Source organism: Camelus dromedarius, chromosome 17, assembly GCF_036321535.1.
Source record: "Camelus dromedarius isolate mCamDro1 chromosome 17, mCamDro1.pat, whole genome shotgun sequence".
Classification (NCBI taxonomy): Eukaryota; Metazoa; Chordata; class Mammalia; order Artiodactyla; family Camelidae; genus Camelus; species Camelus dromedarius.
Genome location: NC_087452.1, coordinates 5213195 through 5222114, shown reverse-complemented (window position 1 = coordinate 5222114; position 8920 = coordinate 5213195). Strand labels below are relative to the sequence as shown.

At 45.5% G+C, this 8920-nt stretch overlaps 1 pseudogene; it reads right to left on the bottom strand.

The window, feature by feature from the left end:
* Positions 1–1520: 1520 nt before the first annotated feature.
* LOC105093172 (store-operated calcium entry-associated regulatory factor-like) lies at positions 1521–5097 on the bottom strand (annotated as a pseudogene).
* Between the last annotated feature and the right edge of the window lie 3823 nt (positions 5098–8920).

The following is an 8920-nucleotide window of genomic DNA, read 5'->3' as shown; positions in this document are numbered from 1 at the left end:
GCCGCTCTGTTCCCTGCATCCACTTTTGGGATTCACCAGGTCCTACCAGCATGTGCAGAAGCTGATAAAGACCCGGCAGCCTGGGGTCATAGGCGTCAACTTTTGGGATCTTCCATGGGTTTAGAAAATTCTTTAATCCTTAGTTCAGCCCTTGACCAAGAAGTAGAAGATCCCTGAAGAGGATCGCCTGCAGCTTCAGGTGATCTTATTTTATTTTACTTTTTATTTTCATTTTCTGTCGTTTTAGTCTAAGATTGAAACCGATAGCTATAACAACAGTTGAGATGCCACAAAGAGCTGCATGCTTTTGCTATTAGAAGACATTTGCTAAAGCATTTGAACTTCACCTCTTAAAAAATTAATATGGTCCATCAACAGAGGAATGGACAAAGATGTGGTGTGTACACACATACGCATGCACGCATGTGTGCGCACACAGTGGAATACTACTTAGCCATAAAAAAGAATGAAATTCTGCCATTTGCAACGTGGATGGACCTAGAGAGTATTGTGCTTAGTGAAGTAAGTCAGACAGAGAAAGACAAATGCTGTATGTTATCACTTATATGTGGAATCTAAAAAATAAAATGAATGACTAACAAAACAGAAACAGACTCACAGATACAGAGAACAAACCAGTGGTTATCAGTGGGGAGACGGAAGTGGGGAGGAACAAGATGGGGTAGGAGATTAAGAGCCACAAAATCCTCTGTATAAAATAAATAAGCTACAAGAATATGTTGTACAACACAGGGAATATAGCCAATAATTTATAATAACTTGGAGTATAATCTATAAAAATATTGAATTACTGTGTTGTATACCTGAAACTAATATAGTATTGTAAATCAACTATACTTCAGTTTTTAAAATGAATATGGAGGTTTCAAGCATTTTTGTCAGCGTAAAATCATTCACAACAACCTTCTAGTTAACTTATTTTCTATCTTTTCCTAAAAAAGGTAATTCTCACTTACCAGAACCACATCCACCACTGAAGAATTCAAAGCTTTTGAGCTCAAAAGTGATCAAAACACAAAGATAAGTGTAATTAGTAGCCCAAAGCTTGGTTGAAATGTTTAAAGAACAGTGAATACCCAATAATAAATACCAAATAGATTATCATTGTTTCCATGAGTTAATGACTCATCACCTAAAACCACCTAAGATTGAAAATTTCTGTACTGTTTGTTGGTATAAAGCCTCATTCTTAATGCTTCTCATGGCATCACAGGTTTTATAAATTAAATAATTCATTTTCAGCATTCCACAGTAATCATCAGTTTCAAAAACTAATATACATCTGCATGTTACACAAACATACAATTCTTTACATAAGCATTTTGTCATATATCAACTCAGCCTCAAATAATACAACAAGCTATATAGGACAAACCACCACAGAACTGTTGCATGTTCTCTTTCCCCAGTTGTGGGCAGGTAGCACTTTTAAAAAAATAAAGTGATGAAAAATCAGAAATTTTGCATCTAGTATTTGACTTCAACTTTTTATTGTCTTATCACCTTCTGGTACCACCATATCCTGCTGCTGTTCTGGATCCTGTCTCTGAGCTTGACTGCCAAAGAGCTGCCTGTGCCTCCCTGAAGCAGTAAGCAGGGCTCTTCCATGTGCTGGAGTGTGAGGGAGGGTGAGATGGGTGGTACCATGAGTCTGAGAAGGGCGTGGCTGCTCTATTGCTGCCAAACAAGTATCCTGATGTTCCCAAGCCAGTCCAGAGCCCTGGTCCTGAATGTTAATTTCCTCGTCCTACGAAAGTACTGCCAAAGCCAGAGTTGCACTGTGCAGACCTGTGAACTCAAACTTACAGCCTCCAGGAAGGGTCCTGCTGAGTTGATGAGTCTCTGATTATGATGGGAATATGGAGGATACCCAGGATATAGTGGAAGAGCATCTTGACCATCACTAAGGGACAATTCATAAACTCCAAAGGCAATAGCAAGTAGCACCACCGTGGTGATCACTCCACTGATGCCACAAGAATCTGGGGAGTACAGCTTACCATCATGATCAGAGAAAGAGCTAAAGCCATGACTTTTTCTGACTCTCAATTTCTTCAGGCCAAGTTCGATGTAATTGAAGTTATGCTCCATGCTAGAGGAACATCTTAGTATTATACTAGTCTTCAGAGGATTCATATCTTTCACAGCTCACCACAGTTTCCCCAAATTGGTAAATGATATCTAAATTGGCCTTATATCCTCACTGTACAGATAACCATTGCAGCCTTCATGCTGACACTATGACTCTGGGGGTATAAGATTCTCATCCAGCTATGCCTCTAACACATTTCAGTGTGGGGTTGGATCTAACCCACAGGAAGTGGTGTTGTGGTCCTAGTGGAGGGTAGGAGCATCCCACAGCAGAGTTCTGTCTGGGTTGTTGCAGCCAAGGGCAGGGCCTGTGATCAGCAGAAGTGAAAGGAGCCTGAGGGCAACATCCAGCCACTTTTGGCCTGCTGACGTTGGCCACACACTCAGTGAAGATGACAGGCGCTGGTGGGCCGGCACCAGGCTGCAGAAGTCCACCTGCCGCCATGCACACGAGCCTGGGAGAATGGAATTAAACAGTCTCTTCAGAGTGGAGAGGCGATTCAGACAGAGGATTACTAGAATGAGTACGGGGAGTGATACAAGTTACGTCAGTCTCATAGTCTTCTGTTTTATGTGCATCTTGTACCTTGAATTTTTCATTAGCCTTTGGCAGTAACTCTTAATGAAGCTATTTTGGAGTGTTGCAGCCCTTCGGAGGCTTCTGTATGACAACTTAATTAGGTAACCTATTCTGTGTGTTTGATTTGGGAGCCCTTGCTCCCAAAGTACATTTAATTGATCTTGTCTTGGAACGTTTCTCGTAATGGCCATTGTAGTGCTAGGTTGTCTTGGTAAGACTTTGCCGTCTTTGTAGGTAGCCACAGCTCCTGGGACCACAGTTCTTAGACATGAACAAGCGAGTGTGCCAGAAGGTGTACTGAGCTCTTGGGAACTTGAGGATCCCATTTCTTCAGCTAAGCCTTGGGTCTCTCGGAGCCAAATTAATACTGAAGGGACGCGTGCCGCTGGCTTTTGGATAGTGTGGTGGTTTACAGTGTACCTCATTGTATGGACATTTTCTTGAGGATGATGAGTGACCAAGTGTCAGTCTAACCCATTCTGTGATCAACTTATTCTAACACAGGCATCTTTGAGTTAGGTGGTGAGTGCTCTAAAAGCCTTTAAGTACTCAATCTGTGTCCACCAGTTTTGCGGCTTTTGGCTTCTGAGATTCCCATTAGCAAAAGCGTTTCCCTCCTGTGCGTGTTAACACACCAGCAGTAACCGAAGACTTGTTACTGTGGACTGGTCAAGAGAGGGCCTTGAGGGCACCACCGACAGTTCCAGTGTGAAGCTGTGGACTGGGGAAAGGACTGAACCAGTGTATCCCCAACAAATGGGGACTACTGGGGGCTGGGATTCCAGTCCAGTGGGGACCTGCAGACTGAACCACCAGCATTTCCCAATGTGGAATCTGGGGATCTCCCCTGGACTGGAAAGCCAATTAGATCAGGAGCTCAATGCAAAGAGAAGGGAGTCCAGAACTGAGAACTTACCCCTAACCCTCGGAAATGGTGAGAAAGACAGAGAACTTGTAACAGGGTTTGGGGGGCCCATGCCTGTGTTTCTTGTTGCCCCCAAAGCTGTCAGAAGTTTCCTTCAGATGCCATTGCTGCCACCCAATCTTTTAAAAAACAAACAAACAAACAAAATTCAACTGAATAAATTTTAAAGATCTTAATTGGCTTTATTCAGTGATTCCTGAATCAGGCAGCAGCCCATCCAGCAGATGGAAAGGAGCTCTGAGGAGCTGTACGAAATGAAAGACTTTTACAGGAAGAGGGGAGGAGGACAGGGAGTTAAACTAGCAAAAAGCAATTCATTATGCAAGGTCAGCTTCCGTTAGGGGACAGCAGGCTTCTCAGGCAGCTTCACTAGTGCTGACCTGGTCATTGCTGCCTGGTTTAAGAGTCTATTCCTGGAAGAAGCCGAAACTGTAATTGTTAGGTATTAAGTCTCAGTTTGATGACATGACGCTTAGTATAAGTGACTCCACTTGGGGCCTGTTCTCTCTTAACACAAATTACCACAAACTCAGTGGCTATAAACAGCACAGATTGATTATCTGACAGTTCTGGAGGTTGAGTGTGACTCCAGTGTCCCTGGACTAGAACCAGTTTGTTGGCAGGACTGCGTTCCTTTCTGGAGGATCTAGGGGGAATTCAGCTCCTTACCTTCTCCAGCTTCTAGACACTGCCCACGTGGCTTGGTTCAAGGCCCCCTTCCCCCTTCTTCAGAGTCAGCAACATTGCATCTCCGTGACCTGATTCTCAGATTCTGTTAGGAACTGGAAGGATTAGGTTGGACTCATAGAAAGTCTAGGTGTGTCTCTCACTGTCGGAATCCTTAATTAAATCACATCCCCAGACGCTCTTTTGCTGTGTCATCTAACTTATTCTCAGGATCCAAGAATTAGGATGTGGACATTTTGGGGAACATCGCTCTTACCACCACAGTGCTTCCTTGTGACTTTAACAGAACTGCTCAGACTTCCCCTGCAGGGTCTGCACCTCCGCTAAGAAGTGATAGAACAGAGTTTACTGTACCCATCTGACAGGCCCTGGAGAGGGGCATTTATGAGTGCCTACTATATGCCAGGTCCTGTGCTCAGAACCTCACATGGCTTGGTTCTCCAAACAACCAGAGAGGGATGTGTGTATTTGTTTTTGTTTAAATTTATCTAGGAGTGTTTTTATTTTTTAAATTTTATTTATTTATTTATTTAAATGGAAGTACTGGGGATTGAACCCTGGACCTCATGCATGCTAAGCATATGCTCTATTACTGAGCTATACCCACCCTGCTGAGAGGGATGTGTTATTGTACATATAGTATGATTGAAGGACTTTGCAATTGCAAGGGACAGAAAATCTAGCACAAAATGGCTTTAGCAAAAAACCATGATTAAAACCCCCAAGGCTGGTCTTCAGGCTCACCTGGATCGAGGCACTCAAAGGATGTTCTCAAGGATCGTTCTTTCTTCATCTTGTGGCTTTGTGTTAGCTTCTTGGTCCATCACATTCTCCTTTCCTGGAGGCAAAATGACCATGAGCAGCCCTTAGCAGAAACCCTAATCTCTCTGAAATCCCTGTGGGAAGAGACCTTCTGTTTCTCAACTTCCAACAGAAGTCCTGGAATTGAGTCTCTCTCAACCCTGGGATAGTCCAGCATCCATATCTGAACAATCAAGGAGGGCATGAGGATGGAATATGCTCATAGGCTAGGGCTGAAATACATGCCCAAATTGAAGGCTGGAGGCCAGGCCAACCTTTCTGAAACACAGGGCCTGGGTGTGCAGGGGGTCATTCCCTAAAAAAAGCAGATGTTATTACAGAAGTAACAATTCATGTGTGTAAAGGAGTTAAAAACCCACTATCGGGGTAAATGCTCATTGCCATTATCATACCCATTTTATAGGAGTAGAAACTGAGGCACAAAGTGGTTCGATAAAATGCCCTACATCACATAGCTGGTAAGTGGCTATGCCAGGACTCAAACCCAGATCCCCTCCCCTGCATGTGGTTGTGCCAGAGCTCTGGGCTGGGTCCCTCCAAACTTGGATCTCTCTCCCACTTTCTCTGAACCCCCAGATTCTATCAAAAGATACATTTTAGTTGTTAGCTACCCCAAGGTCAGGCTGGGATATTGCTGTCTATGCCTTGACATTTAAGACCTAGAAATCTCTTCTTGCCTGAAGAGGCATCTCTAATATAGAGAGGAAACAGGTGCTCAGGCACTGACCACCAGTCCTTTTCAAGTCCTCATCTGTGATGGCAAATTCCTCTAGGGCTCCATATCGACTTATCAGGATTCCAAACAAAAGATGCAGCCTACTGGCAAAGTCTCCACCTTGGCCAAACCATCCTTCCAAGGAAAGAGCGGCCAGATGAAGGGTCAAAGAGGAGGCTTGTAAAAGAGATGAATCTCCTGGAAGATGTCATGGCTGAGAGGAAAAACTTGAGCTTCTGTGGGACAGTTCCTGAAACTAGGGCCAGAAACTGATGGGACACGCCTTGCCAGAGGGTCAAGAAGTTTGTTAGGGTAAATAAGCAGGATAAGCAGGACCTTCTAGTACAAGTGGGGAACCTAAGAAAGCTGCTCCCCCAGGGATGACAGGACCAAAATCACGACATCATTACAGAGGAGACAAGGGGCAAAGAGCGAATATTTATCAAGGGCTTACTGTGTGCTGAGCACATCATGCCATGAGGCTCTTAATCCTCCCAATCACCATTCTGGGCAAGCACATCAATTTGTCCACTTTTTGCAAAGGGGGAATCTGAGGCTTAGAGAGGTAAAGCAACTCAATCAAGAGCCATCACATGGCAGAGCAGGATTGAAACCTGGGTCTGTCTGACTCTAAAGTCATTGATCTTTCCTCCCATGATGCACGTTATTAGAGGACAGGTTGACATCCCAGAAACATTTCTAAGTTGCTGTTTCTGGAAAGTCCCATCGAAAGTAGAGTCTTTGGTTGGATGGACCAGATGATGATGCCCTGTGGCCAGTTCACAAGTTCTTAGAAGCACATAATAGAGGAGTGGGTACAGGTGACCAGAGGCTCCCCTTTTCAGGTAGGTGTGCATGAAGATCTTCCAGGTCCATAGAAGGAAGGCAGAATGATGTGGCCATCTGGGAAGACAGGATAATAGGAAGCCACTGCCCTTAGTCCCTAAAGGGCCCCCCACCAGTACTCCAGCCACCTTCCTTGGGAACCCCAAACTTTCCTATGATCCAGGAACAAAAGGAGGCCTCCAGGCCCCACCTGCGCTGCCAATGTCCGGCTGTTAAGTGTTTCTTTATGTTGCTCTTGTTTAGATGCATAGACTTTGGGTTCTCACCCTGTCCTGTCCCTAAAAAATGCTGAATCTGCAGTGGGCAGGGAACACACATTTACCTACTGCTGCGCACCCTTTCTCATGCAGCTAAGAAATAGTTACTGGTTCTTCACTGCCTGTTGTGTAAACTCACAAGAGCCCTGCACAATGGGCATTTTACCCCCACTTGATGTTGGGCACCAACCAGCTCTCCATCCCCAGGCCAGCATGCCCACCCTTTAGCTGCATGTTGGCTACTAAGAGCTCAGGTTGCCCCCACTTCTCTGGAGAATTGCTCTCTGCTGACAGGAGCCTCATGGGTGGTTATGTCCTTCCAAGAGCATCCCACAGTCAGTGCTGATGTGAGGGTGCATCTGGAGTGGGTGACTTTGTGGTGTGATCAATCCTACAGCCCCGGCGCATCAGGCTAAAGCTGGACCTTACCTGTCGCCACTCCACCCCCACCCCCCAGCTTCACCTCCTTCCCTATCCTGTTTCCCTCACCCCTTACAGTTTTTTTCCGAAGTGCTCTTCCTCAACAGATCACCCAATGCCCTAAGACACTGCTGCCGCACTGTACAGAACAGGACATTGAGGCTTAAATAGGATGCTCCCCAGCTTGGTCTGTGCCCAGAGTTCAAGCCCTTCATCCTGCCTGGACAGAATGGACAGCAGACAGATCAGGAGCAGAAACCTGAAGTCTCCACAGGGATGGGCAGCTTTTCCTCCCCCCGCTGCAGCCCTGGCCTCCTTGGGCAGAGCGAGGCTCCTGTGCCCCTCCCCCGCACTGAGTCATCACCCGTGCAAAGCAGTGAGAAATCGTGGAGTCAGGCTGGGCGGGCGGCTGGCACTGGAAATGAGATTTCTCAGAAGCCTCAGTCCAGCTTGGCTCAGGAAAGCAGGGGCTGTGAGGGAGGCTCCTCCCCATGCCTAGTTGCCCCAGGACTGGAGGCGGGGAGACCCAGGGTCTGCCCTGCCTCCAGCTGAGCCTCTCCTCAGGGACAGACTCTCCAAGGTGTTTCAGGAGGATGGGGTAGGTGGCAAAGTCCAGATACCAGGAGGTAAGCTGACTCAGCCACCAAAGCTGCACTGCGGGGGAACTGGAGACAATGTTCCTGGAACACGTGGCAAAGGCTGAGCCACACAGCCTTGCTTAAACCCCTTCGTGTCCCCTGGGGCCCAGAACATCAGAGGCATACTCTTTAGTCTTGACCTCCTGCCTCTTCAGATTTGGTCCCAGGCACCTTCCTCCAGTCACTACTTATGCCTTTCACCTTTTTCATTTGAGTCAAGTAAAATTTATATGCACTGAAATGCACAAGTCTTGGATATACCAATAAGTGAATTTGGATAAATGTGTACACCTGTGTAATGAACACAGTTCTCAGCATAGAGAACATTTCCATCACTCCAGAAGGTTTTTTCATGTTCCTTTCTAATTAACTTCTGTAGGCAATCACTGTTGTGATTTTTATCACTATGAATTAGATGTACCTGTTCTTGAACATCATATAAATAGAATCACACAGTATGCACTTTTTGGAGTCTGGCTTCTTTCACTTCTTGTCTGTGAAATTCGTCCACATTGGACAGGTAGCCATGTGACTAACTCCCGTCTGTTACTAATTGGTATTCCATTGTGTCACAACTGCTCCTCAGTTGTCCTATTGAGGGATACTTGGGTTGTTTCTGCTCTTTGGCTGTTATGAATAAGGCTGCTGTGAACATTCTTGAATAAGTCTGTGGACATATGTTTTCATTTATTGTGGATTAATAACTAGGAGTGAATTGATAGACCATGGATTAGGTATTGCTCACTTTACGAGAAACTAACAAACTGTTCTCCGAGTGGGTGTATCATTCTGTACTCCCCCCAGCAATGTCTGACATTTGAGCTGCTTTATGGCCTCAGAAACATTTGGCTTTCCAGGGCTTTTAATTTTAGTCATGGCATTTCCCTGGTGAAGTCAGGCACTTCAGCAACGCTCATT